The sequence below is a fragment of the Mus musculus genome, chromosome 9 (genome assembly GCF_000001635.26).
Source record: "Mus musculus strain C57BL/6J chromosome 9, GRCm38.p6 C57BL/6J".
Lineage (NCBI taxonomy): Eukaryota > Metazoa > Chordata > Mammalia > Rodentia > Muridae > Mus > Mus musculus.
This window is the reverse complement of record NC_000075.6, coordinates 42,567,010-42,582,535: the sequence shown is the minus strand read 5'-3', so window position 1 is coordinate 42,582,535 and position 15,526 is coordinate 42,567,010. Positions and strand designations below refer to the sequence as shown.

At 49.1% G+C, this 15,526-nt stretch overlaps 1 protein-coding gene across 14 annotated transcripts in view; it reads left to right on the top strand.

Moving 5' to 3' along the window:
* Grik4 (glutamate receptor, ionotropic, kainate 4) overlaps positions 1 to 15,526 on the top strand; it is a 426,819-nt gene that overhangs the window by 362,465 nt on the left and 48,828 nt on the right. The window lies entirely within an intron of this gene.

The window sequence follows — 15,526 nt, the reverse complement described above, 5'->3', positions numbered from 1 at the left end:
ACAGGAAAGGGAAGGGAAGACGTTTCATACAAGGTTCCCTAAGGGGAAAGTGATGGAAAGACCAAAGTCTATCACAGCACAACGCGAGTGTAAGAGCAGAAAGTCATCCAACTAGAGGCTTGTCTGGCGGCTCCTTGAGAGAAAGCTTGGTTGGTCACCCTGTGCAAGCTGACCTCCTTGTGTAATGGACGTGGGACGTGAAACACTGTCAAAGCAGCATTGGGTTGGCAAGACAAGGTGCCAGGTGTCATGGGGCAAGGCCTTCTTTGGCATTCTAGGAAGAACACTTGCTAGAATTGGTGGGTCTATAGCAACTGGCTGTCAGGCCAAGGGTCAGACAAGAAAGCTTTCTGGGGATCAGTCAGCAGACTGACTTGGCACTTGGCAGTCATCTGTCATTGTAGTAGGCTCTTGGTGATCAGATCAGGGGTTCTGGCTTTGGAAGCTTACGGGTGAGGTGAAATAGAGGTAGAAGAAATATTTATCCCATAAACAAAATACAGACAGGTGTAAGTACCTGCCAGAAAAGTCCAAAGTGAACAATTCTGAACGTGATATCTTCATACCACCAGAGAATACACACAGCTTGACTCCTGACCTCTTAGAAAGTGGGCGGGGCCCTCCCTTTCCCGGGACAGTGGAGACTGAGGCCCAGAGAAGACAGCTGCAGGTTCAAGGGAAGGCCTCAGGGTCTCAATTATGGGTCTTTAGATCCCAGTATTGCTTCTTTCCCACTGAAGGTGTTGATTGGGAAAACCTGAAGTGGGCACGTTTCACTTCGGTTTGGAGCTATCTCAGCAGTTTCAGACTGGGAACTTCTCCAAACCCCAGGGGCACCTGGGAGATGTCTCAGAAGAGTCACTTCACTGGGATTATTTCTGCCTTCCCCACTGAGTGCCAGCTGTTAAGGGGAGAACAGGGTCTGTAGAGGAAATGAGAATGTGTTAATTAAGGTCCCCAAATTTTCTAAGGGATGGCTTGCAGCTACACAGAGAGATGGACAGCAGAGGACTGATCTGGGACTTGAGTAAGAAACTGTCTCCTGTGGACAGTTAGGGACAGTTCCATCATGGCTTCTTCTAAGGATATTTTGGCCCCAGTCCTTTACCTCTGTGACAGAGGTGAGTGTGTCATCTGGATACAGAATATTCTATGTACTTAGAATATTCTAGTCTGAGGTCACCTGCGTTTTTGAGAGAGCTCTGTTCAGCATACAGGGACTTAGCCTCTGCCTTAGTCACCAAAGCCATTCTCATTCACCAGCCAGTTTTGGGAATTCTGCTTCCGGTTGCTCCTCAGCCTGTCTCAGAGGTCCCTAAGCCTGGTCCCTGGACTCTTTTCCTTACCAAGTAGAATGCGATTCTTGAAGCTCGGCTCCCACTGGCCTGCTTATGCACTCCCATCCTTAGCCAGCCAATATTACCTGCCCCTGGATGTATGACCTAATCTTGGTTGTGGATTTTCCTCCTATGAAAGTGCCTACAGCTTGTGAAGCCTGATGCCCAAAAGTCTGCTGGGAGAGCCCACTCTTTAATATTCATATTACTGCCCCGATTCCATGGGGAATGAGGCCCAGTGTATAACACGAAGCCATAGCATGAGATATATGCAAAGTGGGATCACGTACCAAATTTATGGGAGCAGAGAAGAGAGGGACTCATTAAGCTGTAGGAGCCAGGCAAGACTTTAGAGCAGAGCTAATGAAAATCATAGCTATTGTTTATTGAATACCTAGTACCTGCGGGTATTCTTTATGAATCATTTCCTCTCTACCAACAATCTTGCAATATAAATATTATTATTCATATTTCACAACAAAGAAGCTGAGGTTAATTTCTGCTTACCAGAGAGTTTACCTCCAAGTCACATAAATTGACTGTGAACTGGAATCCCAGTCTCACTGATGCCAAAGTCCACGATGGTCATTCTCACACACTGGGATCCTTCCAGTGGATGTTATCGTTAGCTTGGGCCTTGGCAGAGAAGTGAGACTTTGACAAGCAACAAGAGGGAATCAGTTGCAAGCAGAGGAAAATGGGCAGGGTCTGAAATCCAGAGTATTTAAGGGCCATAAAGAGTACAGTGTGCCTCCATCATGTTTGAAGGCTCATCAATAGCTTGGTGTGATGCTGAAGAGGAAGGCTGGTAAAACCCCTAGAGATCCCAGCCAGGAGATAGGACTGTGGCTGGGAAGTAATGGAGAGACAATAGAGCTTGCTAACCAAGGGCTGACAGGATTTATGTAGGGGTGAACTCTAGAGCAGAGGTTCTCACACCATGGCCCATCATGTATCAGATGCATCAACACCATCTTGTCCTCGCCGAACATCCAAATTCTCACGCCTTACGTAGACTTTCTGAATGAGAGACTCGGAGTAAAGGCATCAGGCTGCAAGTTAATGGATCCCTGGCGTTGTTGTGATGCATGTGAGAACTGCTGTTTCCCAGTCTATCTCAGCTCGAGAACCCCTGGTACCCAGGACTGGTCAATTGGATGGATGGCTTGGGAAAGAATCCGCAGTCCTGAATGGAGATCATGGTAGCGATGGATTCAACAAGCATTCCAGATTTAGAATGAACTGCGCTTGGTTTTCGAATGAGTAGAGAGTAAGGAAGACGGGTGACGACTCCAGGCTTACTCCCGCTCTGTTTTGGATGGCAGGGAGAACTGTCATGGTATGCTCAGAGAGATGTTGTAGATGCAATGACAGAAAGTAGATGGCATGAATACAGCAAGCCAGCAAGGTGGGCGAGGAAGACCAGCAAGCCAGCAGTGCTCAGCCTTAGTTCTATTCCAAAACCCTCGTCGTGAGGTGGTGGTGGTGAGATGGTAAGACTGTGTTCACCACCCCTTACCCCATTCCCTCCAAGCCGCCCACCAGTCTTCATCAGCTAGGAGCCATGTGGACTTGGAGAAGTGGCTACATTCATTACTTCTCTCAGCACTGTGACAAAGTCCCTGACAGAATGCCCTGAAGGAGAATTTATTTTAGTTGGTTGTGTTGGTGAAAGGATTATGGACAGACTCTATAGCAGTAGGAGAATAGAAAGTAGCCTCTCACATCCTAGCAGTTCGGGACACTGTGAGCTTGGACCAGGACCAGAGGCAGATATAAAACTTTCCAGGCCAGTCCCCTGTAGCCCAGTTCTGACTGAACGCTGTCAGAGCTGCTCAAATATACTGGGTTTCCCTTGCCCAGTGGGAGGGACCTCGGCCATTAAACCTGCGACAGTGGCTCCCTGCTCTGTCCAACAGGCAGCTCCTGCCCATCCCTCACTTCCCCATGAATCCCAAATGTGCCCCTTGCCCGGTCCTTGCCAGGGCTGCTGGGACTCTGCTTGCTTTTTGCTCTGCTTGGTCTCGCTGGCTCACGGGTTCAGGACAGAATCGTGCTATGCTCCAGGAGTCAGAGCCACACACTATTTTTCTTGCTGTCCTGTGCTTGTCAGAAACACCTGATGTCCCCCCCACACATGCCAGCATGAAGTCAGACTTGGATTGGTGGCACCAATGCCAGTGACACCTATAAAAGCAGTCGTCCCCCATCTCACAAGACAAGGGATTGTTTCTTGTCTTTCCATGCCCTCACATGGGTCCCCAGCTTCATGCCATGCCTCTGCCTCCATCTACATATGCATTTGCTATCCGGGCAGGAGAAATAAATAAACAAAAAAGGCTAGGTCCCTTGAGGAGGCAGCATGTGGTCAGGTCAATGAATTGGAGCTGCTAGGAAAAGCACAATTGGCTTCTGCTAGGCACGTTCCTACTCAAATCCAGGAGACAGCCTGAGCAACCTGCTGTGTCCCAGACTGCAGTGGAATGTGGCTGCCAGAGAGGGCACAGATGGAAGAGCAAGACCAAGGGTGTGTGTGGTCAGCAGGAACGGTAGGCATGTGTGCACCCAGGGTTAGTCTCGCCAATATTAAAAGGGAGTCCGAAGGGTAGGAGGAAATAAAGAAACCGGCCGCTCTTAACTGCTTGGTCTTGGAAAACCCCCTCAGGAGTGGCCCAAATCAGAGGCCACATAGCCTGGCACTCACAGGAATAGACAGAGGAAGGATGTGGGATTCCAGAATCGAAACCCATATCTCAATAAGAGCAGTGGAGTCTATTGAGCAATTATCGGTGCTGAGCCTTGTCTATCCCCTCCTCCAATCTTCACAGCAACCCTGGGAAGGATTCATGCTCTCAGGGGCTAAGTGACTGACCCCAGGGACCTGACAGCCCTCTGGCCTACTGCCAGGTAGAACCGGGGGTAGATCACACGTGCTGCTGTAAGCATCTCGGACTCTTCTCTGCTTCTGAGAAGACTCCACTCGGGTAGGGACAGTGGGTTCTGGAGGGTATGGTGACAGCCGCTCCTCTGGGAAAGCCCAGACCCTGTCCCCCCCTGCAGGCTTTGCTGGATGCTCACACAGTTGGCTTCTTGGGGCTTCGCACAGTCTGTTCAGTTGTTTAGACCAGATGCAGAATCTGGGCTGACTCCATCCGGCTGCACACCCAAACCCAGTTAAAATTCCAGTTGTTCACTTTGCCTCTTCTTGCTTTAGAAGGCATGCAGATGTTGAGCAGAAACCTACCATACCTGAATGATACCTGAATTTACCTCTCCCCACCCTGAAGTCAACAGGGGAGGGTGTGGCACATTTAAGGGACAGCTACACAGTCTTCATTTGTCTCACTAGCCTTCATTTGTCTTACCTCAGAGCCAACAGTGTAACATGTCACATTTGTATCTGTTTCACTTGGGCAAACTTGTTACTTTAAAAGAAAAAAAATGGGGTTGGAGAATTGGCTCAGCAGTTAAGCGTATCTACTGCCCCAAAAATGAAGACCAGAATTCAGATCTCAGCATCACGAAAACAAGTAGGGTGCCCCATTAACACCTATCAGCCTATCTTCAAGTGGGACAGAGATGAGGGAGGTGTCATTGGGCTTGTTTCCCCAGGCTCAGAGAGAGACAGACTCTGCCTCAAAGAAACAGGGTGGAGTGTGATAGGAGAGATCACTCAAGACTCTCCTGGGCTCTGTACAAGTGCACACAGGGGGGCACACGGAGACAATCACACAAAAAGAAACAAACAAAGCTGATCCAGGTTTACAGAGAGATGTACAAGCTATGAATCAGCTTGAGGAATTATGACAAGGGGACACACCACTGTCCTTATCAACACCTCAAAGGTCCCCTTTTCAGCTCCTTACCCATTCTGTCTACTTTTCACTCTCTCTCAAAGATGGCCGCTAGTGTCAGGCTGGCCATATCAGTGTTCCCTCCTGATGAGCCAAGTAGCCCAGGAACCCGTTTCTGAGATGAGGCTGCTCAGGAAGTTATTGAAAGGAAAGAAGGTCCTCCAGGGACCCCCATAGTCTTTAGAGGGGCCCTCAGGGAGGTCTCTGGATATTTTCTGTGGCGCTCCCAGGAGTTGGATACTTTGTTTCAGCTAACCAAAACAGTCCTAATGACAAGCCTGTGAATCACACCAGTCCTAATTACAGGCCTGCGGAGTAGGAAGGAGGTGAACTATGGTACCACAAGCTGCCATCCTGTCAGGGCACCAGAGCACCAGAGGAGCCTGCAGGAGCTTGCCTGGGCCCGCATTACTCAGGCCTGGATCTCATAACATGGTGGCACAAGGAACACACAGTTAGTGTAGGAAAGGCCACTCACCGTTAAGGCTGCAGTCCTGAGAAGTGATGGAGCCTGTGAGCCTTATCCCATGTCAGCCTCCCCAACCCTGTCCCCAACCACCATCACCACTACCTCTTAGACCCTAACAAGCAGGGCTGGGACAGCAGCAAAAAGGGAGTGGCCACAGGTGGGGATTTCGTGTCTCTAAGCACATGGCCTTGTTAGAGATTAGCATCTCCACATGGACTGGATGATCTCAGTAATGGGCACTTAGATGTGTTGGGCTGGGGATGTAGCTCAGATGCAAGAGTGCTTGCCTGCCTAGCACGCTGGAGCCTCCACGTCCTTTCTCAAACACGACATAAACTGGGTGTGGCGCCACACACTGTAATCCTGTTACCTGAGAAGTGGAGGAGGGAGGGTCAGAATTTAAAGCCATCTTTAGCTACATAGTGAGTTTGAGGCTAGGTTTGGTTATATAAGACCCTGCCTAGAAAGAAAGGGAGGGAGAGAGAGAGAAGAAAAAGTAAGAAGAAACAAGTGTATTATCCTGAAACCTCAAAGAGGCTTCTACTTTCATTCCCTGAGCGGTGTGAATTGGGGCCATTCTTCAGAAAGCCAGGAGTGGTGACAGCCACCATGGTGGCAATGTGAGGAAGTCATCGCCACTGAGACTCAAAGTCTGGATGCTGTTTCCTTTCCACGCCACTATGACAAAAACAGTCTGAGGTGTGCATGATACATATCGATTTTCCCATCATGAGATTTCTTTGCACTCTTCAGAATCTACATAGAATTTTCTAAAGCAATTAGGTTAATAAATGGAATTAAAGTTAACACTTTAAGCTACAGACAGAGTCATAGCAGCACTCTCTCCCGTGGCATGTCCTATTCCAGGTCCTGTCCTGGCTGCTTTCTATGTGCTTCTTGATTTAAACTTCGCAATATATTCGTGGAATATATCTTATCACTGCTTCTGTTTTCCGCATGGGGAAACTGAGGCACAGAGATGCCAAGTAAATGACATCTATTGCATGGCCAGTACCTAGAGCCTAGAGGCTCTATCCTGAGCCAGTAAACTCTGCTTAAGTTGCCCTCATTGGGAACTGAGCTGAGAGACTCCGTGCTTGGCTCCTCTTTGAGGTTTCCGCCCTTTTGTTCCTCGATCACATCCATTCAGCAAGCGCTTCCTGGGTGCTAAGCAAAGGACAGACACTTCTGTAGACATAGCCAAGACTGTAAATGACAGGTAGGGGTCCCTTGTCTCCTGGAACTCTCACTCTTCCAGATCACCGGTAGCTTGATCCACTAGCAAGATACTTTTAGATCATGGCCCTCATGTAATGAAGATGAAGCAGGATAATGAGTCCAAGAGGGCTGGGAGTGGCCCATCACATGGGCATCCAGTGAAGGCTAGAGAGATGCCTCTGCATGGTAAAGTGCTTGCCATGCAAGCAGGAGTACCCGAGTTCGAACCCTTCGAACTCACATAAAGCTGCCATGGTAGGGTATATCTGTGGTGCCAGTATTCCTATGGTGAGATGGGTGGCAGAGACAGGAAAATTCTGGAAGCTTGAAGCCTGGTTAGCCTGACACACAAGCAGTGAACAGTGAAGAGACCATACTAGTCAACTTTCTGTTGCTGTGATAAACACCATGACCAAAAAAGGAATGTGAGGAGACAAGTGTTTATTTCCACTTACCACTTCCAGGTTACAACCTAGCATGGAGGGAAGTTTGAGCGGGAACTCAAAGCAGAAACCTAGAGGCAGGAACTGAAGCAGAGACCATGAAGGAATGCTTACTGGCTCACTTCATGGCTTGTGTTCAGCTAACTTTGATAAACAGCCCAGACTTGCTGAGGAATGACACCACCCACAAGGATGGGCTGGGCCCTCCTACATCATTAACGATCAAGAAAATGCCCTCACAGACATGCCATAGGCCAATCTGATGCAGGCAATTCCTCAACTGATATCCCCTTTATCCGGGTTCGACTAGGGTTATATCAACTTGGCAAAAAAAAAAACCTAACCTGCACAGAGACCCTGTCTTGCGATTTGGAAGGCAAGGACTGGCGCCCGGAGTTTTCCTCTGACCTCCACACACTTGCCATGCCACTCATGAGCCTGCACTCACACATGGAAATGCACATACACACATGTACAACAGAGAGAGAGAGAGAGAGAGAGAGAGAGAGAGAGAGAGAGAGAGAGAGAGAGAGAGGAGGCAGAGGGACACAGAGACAGAGAGGGACAGGGTGTTCAGAGGAAATAGGTCTAGTTTGAGGCAGAGCATTGGACTGTATGCTGGCAGAGCTTTGGTTCAGGCACATGTCTATCTGAGCACAAACAGCAGGAAGGAGCACAGTGAACAGACACCTGTCAGGGGACATCAAAAGTTAACACTGTCTTCTCAGTCCCCCCCACCCAGCTCAGACCCTGTGCCCTATGGCTTCACCCTCAAGCGACGAGCTAGCCCCTTCTCCCCACAGCCCGCAATCATTCTTCCGATCTGTCCTCGCAGGCCAGTCACCGAGCCCTGTGCCCAGCCAAGTAAATATTTCATAGGGATTTTAATTTAACTCTAAGGGAATCCATCCAACCCTGAGAATAGACTGTCACCTCAAGAAATAGCACCAGGGATGACTTGGACCTAGAGATGACATTGCCACTCCCCCAATGAATGCTAATGGGTCTCTGGCATCTGCCTCCCCCAGCACCACTGTGACAGGCTGGGCACAGTGAGCAGGCGTGTGAAGAGTGGCTGGGGCTCTCTCTGAATGGAAGCTTTCCGGGGAGCAGGCTTAGGGAGGAGGTTGGGAGAGGTGAGAAAACCTGTACAGATGACTGAACTGAGCATAAATTGTGTGTGTGTGTGTGTGTGTGTGTGTGTGTGCTAGCGCGCCTATACAGGTGACCAAAACTAGACACAATTGTATTCCCTTATCCTTCAGGAACAGCCAAGAGATGGGCTCCCTGTCTAAGCCACTGGGCAGGGACACGCAACGTTTGCGGATGCCATGTGACTGCTAGGCATTTTCCCTGACCACCCCTGGTGGGTGGCGTGGGCATCCATCCTGATGATGCAAACAGGACGCTGTGCTATTATGGAGTGTAAGTGATGACTTCCCAGGCACACAAAAGCCAGCAGTGGCCGGCCGTGAGTCCCTGGCTCCGTCAGAGTCCGTGCCTCCCTGCTCTGAGACTCCAGTTCCCTGGGCATCTGCATAGATGGGGATGGCGGGAGAAAGGCCTGCATGCAGCAGATGAAAAGATTGAAAGACAGAAGTGTGCAGATTCTCATCTGGAGTGGGTGGAGATGCTTTGCTAATTAACCTGGCTGAGCAGCAGAGAACTTGGCACGGAGAGCCCGGGGGTGGGGGTGGAGGGGCAGCTTCAGCACGGAGCAGGCCCTGTGGTTGGCTCCTGGCTTAGCCCAGACCTGCCTACTCTGTCCCTTCCAGAAGTGTAATTAGCACCCTGCTGACAATTGCTCTGGCCAGTAAGGACCTGGGTTCCCTGCTAATGCTATCCTGGACATTAGGGGTTCATGATTAGCGAGTGGGGTGTGCGCCCTCTAGTGGGGTTTCAAGTCACTTGACCTGATGAACAGAGAGAGGCACACTAGACTCTGCCTTCTCTCCTTCAGTGACTGAGAGAGAGATGGGAGGGCTGGCTCCTGAAAAGATGAAAACTTCGAATGGTCCTGAGGATGGGTGGTGTTGATGGCTGGATATTCACATGTTGATTATGTAACTGGATTCAGAGAGGAATGGCGTCTAGACTTTGGTCCAGGGGTTACTCAGCAGGGGAGAGGGGAGAGGAGAGAATACACATCATTTCATTAGACAGACACCAGTGTTCAGGGGACCAGTGAGTGGACACTGGTTGCACAGGCAGGATGGACGATGTGGCTGGGAGTCTCAGGAAACTTGCCTTTTCTGCCCCTTTTGTGGGATTTGAGGGAGTATACATGGTCTCTCAATATAACCCTAGCAATCCTGGAACTTACTCTGTAGACCAGGCTGGCCTTGGACATGAAGAAATCCACCTGCCTCTGCTTCCCAAGTGCTGAGGTTAAAACTATGCATCTAGCACACCCAGCTCACAGGAAATGTCTCAAGAAAAAGCATAAAACCAAGAGACTTGAAGGTTCACTCATGTAATTCCAGCACCTAGGAGGCTGAGGCAGGAGGATTGTGAGTTCAAGGGCAGCCTTGTGATACATAGTGAGATTTTTCTATTTAAAAACAAAACAAAATAAAACAGCAACAACAAAGCCTCACTGTCATGGTGCAAAGGTGAATTTTTCTAGAAAAGAAAAAACAATATTAATGACCATTTGTTAAAGTTATACTATATGCTAAGCACTGTGCTTCCAGTACAGAGTGTGCAATTTCCCTTAGCCTTAAGGGATCCCTAGTTGGCCATTGTTATTGCTAAGCACCGTGCTTCACTCACAAGATGTACAATCTTAAGTAGCCTTAAAGGATCCCGAGTCAGCCATTGTTATCTCATGGTAAAGTGAGAAGTGGGCATGGGGAAGCCATGAGGGTTTACTAAAGTCACAAGGCCAGTCTGGTCTAAAAAGCAAGTTCCAGGACAGCCAGGATTAGGTTGAGAGATTCTGAACACTTACTGTCCCAACCCAGAAAAACAAAAACAAAAACAAAAACAAACAAACAAACAAAGAGAGCAGAGAAAGCTCCACCCACATCGGCCATCCTGCCTGTCCCCTGAGTACTGGCATCTGTCTAATAATGAAATGATGTGTACACACTGTCCACCCTCTTCCCTGTTCAGTAACAACTGGACCAAAGTCAAGATGCCATTCCTCTCTCAATCCAGTTACATAATCACATGTGATTATCTAGTCATCAACTCCACCAGTCCTCCTGGCAGTGATGGGCTTGAACCCAGTTTAGTTCGATGACCCAGGCTTGTGATCACAGAAGAGAGGCATGGCCTCAGAGTCCCTTCCCTTCTGGATGTCATAGAGAATGTCAGCCCCTTTCTCCAACCTTACCTGGCCTTGATTGAAATGTTCTGTGCTCTTCAGAGGCAATCTCCCCAGGGATGAGGGCTTTTGGGATGCTCAGCACCATCCTGTTCTGAGCAGCATTTTCTCCCAGAGCCTTACAGAGGTGGAGATGCAATTACAGAGTTAAGTAAAGGGCCATCAAGAAAGAGAAAGAATCCACGGGAGCAGCAGGCATAAGCTAGGCCCAAAGAGGCATAGGGAGCCGAGGTGCAGGGGCACAGGACTTCCTGGAGCAGAAGCTGATCAGAGACAGCTCAGCAGGAGTTGAGAGAATTTGTAAGGTGCTGGGGGCGGGGCGGGGCTGGGGCGGGGCTGGGGCGGAGCTGGGGCGAGGATGGGGCGGAGCTGGGGGCGGGGTACACCATCTACTGTTCCAGAGGTTCATAGGATATGGAGAGTGCCTACTTTCCAATTGGCAATTGTTTCCCCACAGATACCCAATGAATGGGATGACATGAGGCCTGAGAGGGCCCCCACATGGGTCACACAGAAGCACAAGGTCATTGTGGCTTTCCACAATGCCAGGGCCCTGCTAGAAAGCCTGCTACTCACTGTGGGCTCAGCTGTGTTTCCTTTTGAGCTGAGCTCCAACATCATGTTCAGCAGCAGCCTCATCACCACCATCATCCAACAACAGATGTGGACCAGGCCCATGCTCACAACCCACTAATACTCTCTCACTGACCTTTCCCCTGCTGCAGAAAGTGGGTTCTGATTACCCCCACTTGATGGGTAAGCACACTGAGGTCAAAAGAAGTGAAATTACTTGTCCAAGATCACACAGCAAGAGTTGAGCCAGGCCTGTCCCACACCAAAGGCTCAGCCAGCACCTACTGATATGATACAACGGCACCCTAGTTTGTATAGCCTCTAGGCTCCTCCATGCGATCATCTCTCTTGATTCGCCTATTGTCTGCACAGGCAGACATTAAACCTTGTCTGGAACCACATGACTAAGTCACCATGAGTTAGGGGTAGCCTTATCCATGCCTCGGGAAAAGTCATAGGTTGGGGAAGCAAGCCAGGGTACTAGGAGACCCAATGTATGCCAAGAGAGAGGATTTTGCACAAAATGGCAGTGGCTGTTTTAAAATGGCAGCCAAGGTAACTTTACCAGCTTTGTCCACTGTGGGTAGGCAGGCTCTGTGACTGCCAACAGATGTCCTCATCATCAGGGAAGTACCGGGGGAGACTGTGGGCTCAAGCAGCCTGAGCAGACAGGTTCCTACTGTGAACATGCTCTTGGTCCTAGCCCAGACCCAGATACCCACAGAAGCCAAAGTGGGCTTTGGGCTTTGATGTCAAACAGGGGTCTGCTTTATGATCCCCGTTAACCTCCAAAGAGACAAAGGGTGGTGGTTTTGGAAGTCACCTCTAGGCCAGCCCCTGGCTGGCCCAACCACATAAATTCCACGAACATCTAGGAGATAAAAGGGGACATCCCTCAGAGGTAGCTTACAAAGGCCTTCATAGAACACTTTTCAATCAAAACTAAGCAAAGGAGTGAAGCCTGGTGCTCATGGGGAATACGTTTAAACACGTGTGTGTGTGTGTGTGTGTGTGTGTGTGTGTGTGTTCTCTTTTCCTGTCTCTGATCTCAGCCTGACTTTTGGCCTGGTCTGTTTTCCCAACCATAGGAAGCCAGGGTCAGGTCTGAGCCCCACAGTTATCTTCCCACCCTTTCTGGATCCAGGTTTCTATAGTTGCTGCCCATCCTGGGATCCAGACTGTGTCCTGGGCATCATGTCCTCATCCATACCACACAATGCCATTCTGCCAGCATTACCTCCTGGGGCAGAGTGGGGACCAGTTAAAGGAAGTCACGTGACCTCGAGCAGGGCAGAAAGCCTAGGATTGATGTCTGGGAAAGCCAGGGAGCTCCCTACTGGACCCTTCCCGTTAATGGTTAAGGAGACCATTCCTGTTGAAGAAAAGCTTGCCAGGATCACAATGAGGCTGGGGACCAGCTGTGACAAGATCCAGATCCCCTCATCTGCCATCCACTGCTCCTTCCCATGGGAAGCATAATCCTTTGCCCCCCCCCCAAGGCCCCAGACAGGCTGCCACGTGCCCATGTTCCCCTCCACCCCCCAGCCTCCAGCCTTAGACTCCAAAGCAGTCATGTAGTCTCAACCCCCTTGCTTGTTAGTGTGTCTTCATGGCACATTATCTCCTCATCTGAAGGCTGCTTTATAGCATAATGTCTTTTTAACTAAGGTAAAAGAAAATGAACACACATCTTTTGGAATACTCTGATCCCACGTGATCGTGGCTGGCACCCCGGGGTGCGCTGAAGCCAAGGTAGATAATTACTCTTCTATACTGAGTCAATTAAATATAAAAAACAGCCGCCACCAAACCTCTTGCCTGTTTCTTGCTGTAGCTTGCTGCTGCTGCTGCTTCCCTGCCCCCCAACTTATTCCAGCCTGAGGAAAAGGGAAGAGAGATGGGGTGAGAGGCACCGCCAAATCAGCTTTGCCAGCCGAAAGGCGGTTTTTCTATGTGGGGTCCAGTTTGGGGAAGAAATGGCCTGTATGTGCTGGGAGCATGCTGTTCCCACCTACACAGGTGGAGGGGAGAAGGATGTAGCCCATTTCCGGCGCTCTGTCCATATGGACATATGGATTGCTCTGGCATTCATCATGCCTTTGTTGGCCAACATAAATAAACTTGCAAAATGATTTCCAAATTGTTACCCAAAGTTTACCCCTTTTACAGAAAAGCTGAGCGTGGAAAAAGGAAATCCGGGGTCATCGCGATTTACTTTGGTTAATTGATTTGGAGTTCTGAGAAGAGAAATCACCAGAGAAAGGAACAGATGCTATGTTTACCCCTTGACTGTTTTTTTTTTTTTTGTCAACTTAATCATTTTGAAAATTTTAATTAGTGTATGTGTGTGTGTGTGTGTGTGTGTGATGAGTATGCAGCGGCATATGACAATGTGTACACAAAAGAGGACACTGGTGTCTGACTGTATCAGTCTCCCCTTACTGCTTTGAGAAAGGGTCTCTCACTGAACTGGAAGCTTATGTTGGGCTCAGTGAGCTCCTGGGATCCATCTCTCTCCACCCCCATCAGTGCTAGGGTTACAGGCATGCCTTGATTTTTATGTAGGTGCTATGGATTTAAATCTAGGTCCTCACACTCGCACAAGCACTCTTACCCAGTGAGTCATTTACCCAGTCCCAATCTTAATCTCCTGTATGTGTGTGTGTGTGTGTGTGTGTGTGTGTGTGTGTGTGTGTGTGTGTGCATACATGGAGGTGAGGTAGAGGTCAACTTCAAGTCATTCCTCAAGAACTCTTACTCACCTTGATATTTTGAGGCAGGGTCCCTAACTAGTTTGGAGCTCACCAATTAGGCTAAGCTGGCCAGCCAGTAAGCACCAGGGACGTACGTGGGCATAGCTGAAGGCACATTGAGATTACAAGTGTGCCTCGCTAATAACACAGTCTTAAGCATGGATACTGGGGATCCATCTCCTATCTGCACGCTTGCACAGAAAGCACTGTTGGTCACGCCATCTCCCCAGCCCCTTGTTGTCTTAATGTTCACTTCAGTTGCTTTATTCTAATTATTTCAATGCGCACTCCTTCCCGCTCAGGTCTCAGGCAGAGCTATGCCCCTACTCTACAACACACCCACGGGTGTAGCATTGCCCCTGCAGGCCTCTAGACTGACTTTGTTGTTCTGAATTCAGCTCACCAGCTGAATTCAAGTCAGTATCTCTGGGAGGCTGAGGTTCTGAAAGGCCCAGGCAAGCCTCTGAAGAGTCCCCCCGCCCCACCCCCGAGACGGAGATGCTGACAATCTACTAATCAAACCCCACTCTGTCACCAAGGGCTGATTCACTTGGTGGCAGTCATCAACACTTTCAGAAATAGGAAACGAGCCGCTCACTTTTCCCCTTCTTCATTAAAGCCCTCGTTCATCTGCACTCCGGTTTCTTTGAAGGATGGCTCTACTTGATTAGGGTCTAAGTTTGCTAACCTTTGCTGGGGCATGAATTGAGGATGGGGAGACTGACATGAAGATGTTGAAAGTGAAACTTGATAGGTTTTCTCTTCCTGAGCCTGAGTCACATCAGCATTTAAATTGGGTACTATCCATTGCTGTGACCAAAAGCCTAGCAACAACTTAAAGAGGAGTCCATCACAGCGTGGTAGGCGGGGTAGCAGGTGCTTCGGACCATGGCAAGCACTAGAAGCTGAGAGAGGCAGATACAGAGACACAGAGAGAGACAGAGACACACAGAGAGACAAAGACACAGAGATGCAGAGAGACACAGAAAGAGAGAGACAGAGAGTGAGACACAGAGAGAAAGGGACAGACAGACAGACAGATAGACACAGAGACAGAGAGTGAGAGACAGAGATGAGACAGAGATAATATGTCCCTGGATGCCAAACTATAATCACAAGCCCCACCATTCAGGCCCTGTCTTCTAGCTAAGGCTCCAAATGTCCCAAAAGGTTGTGCAACCTCCCTAAACCATAGAGACCACATGTTCCAACACAGGAGCCCATGGGTGGGAGGTGGGGGGGAGATTCACATCTAAAGTGTAACAGTGTCCTACTTTCTTTGCAATGGTTTGGCGGTCATCAAATGCCTGTGCACATGTATGCATGCTCTGGGTATTCAAACCCACTCAGGACTCATGGCTTTGTGGACATTTCACCTTTTCTCCCTGTTTTTTTTTTTTTTTTTGATGAAATACATTGCCTGAGTGATAAATGTGGCTCTTAACTCTTTGGTCTTAAATATTAAAATATAGGTTAGAATCAATTGCTATGAATACAGAATCCGACCACAAAGAATCTGACCCTGAGCTCTGGGAAGAAATTCAGGAGTTC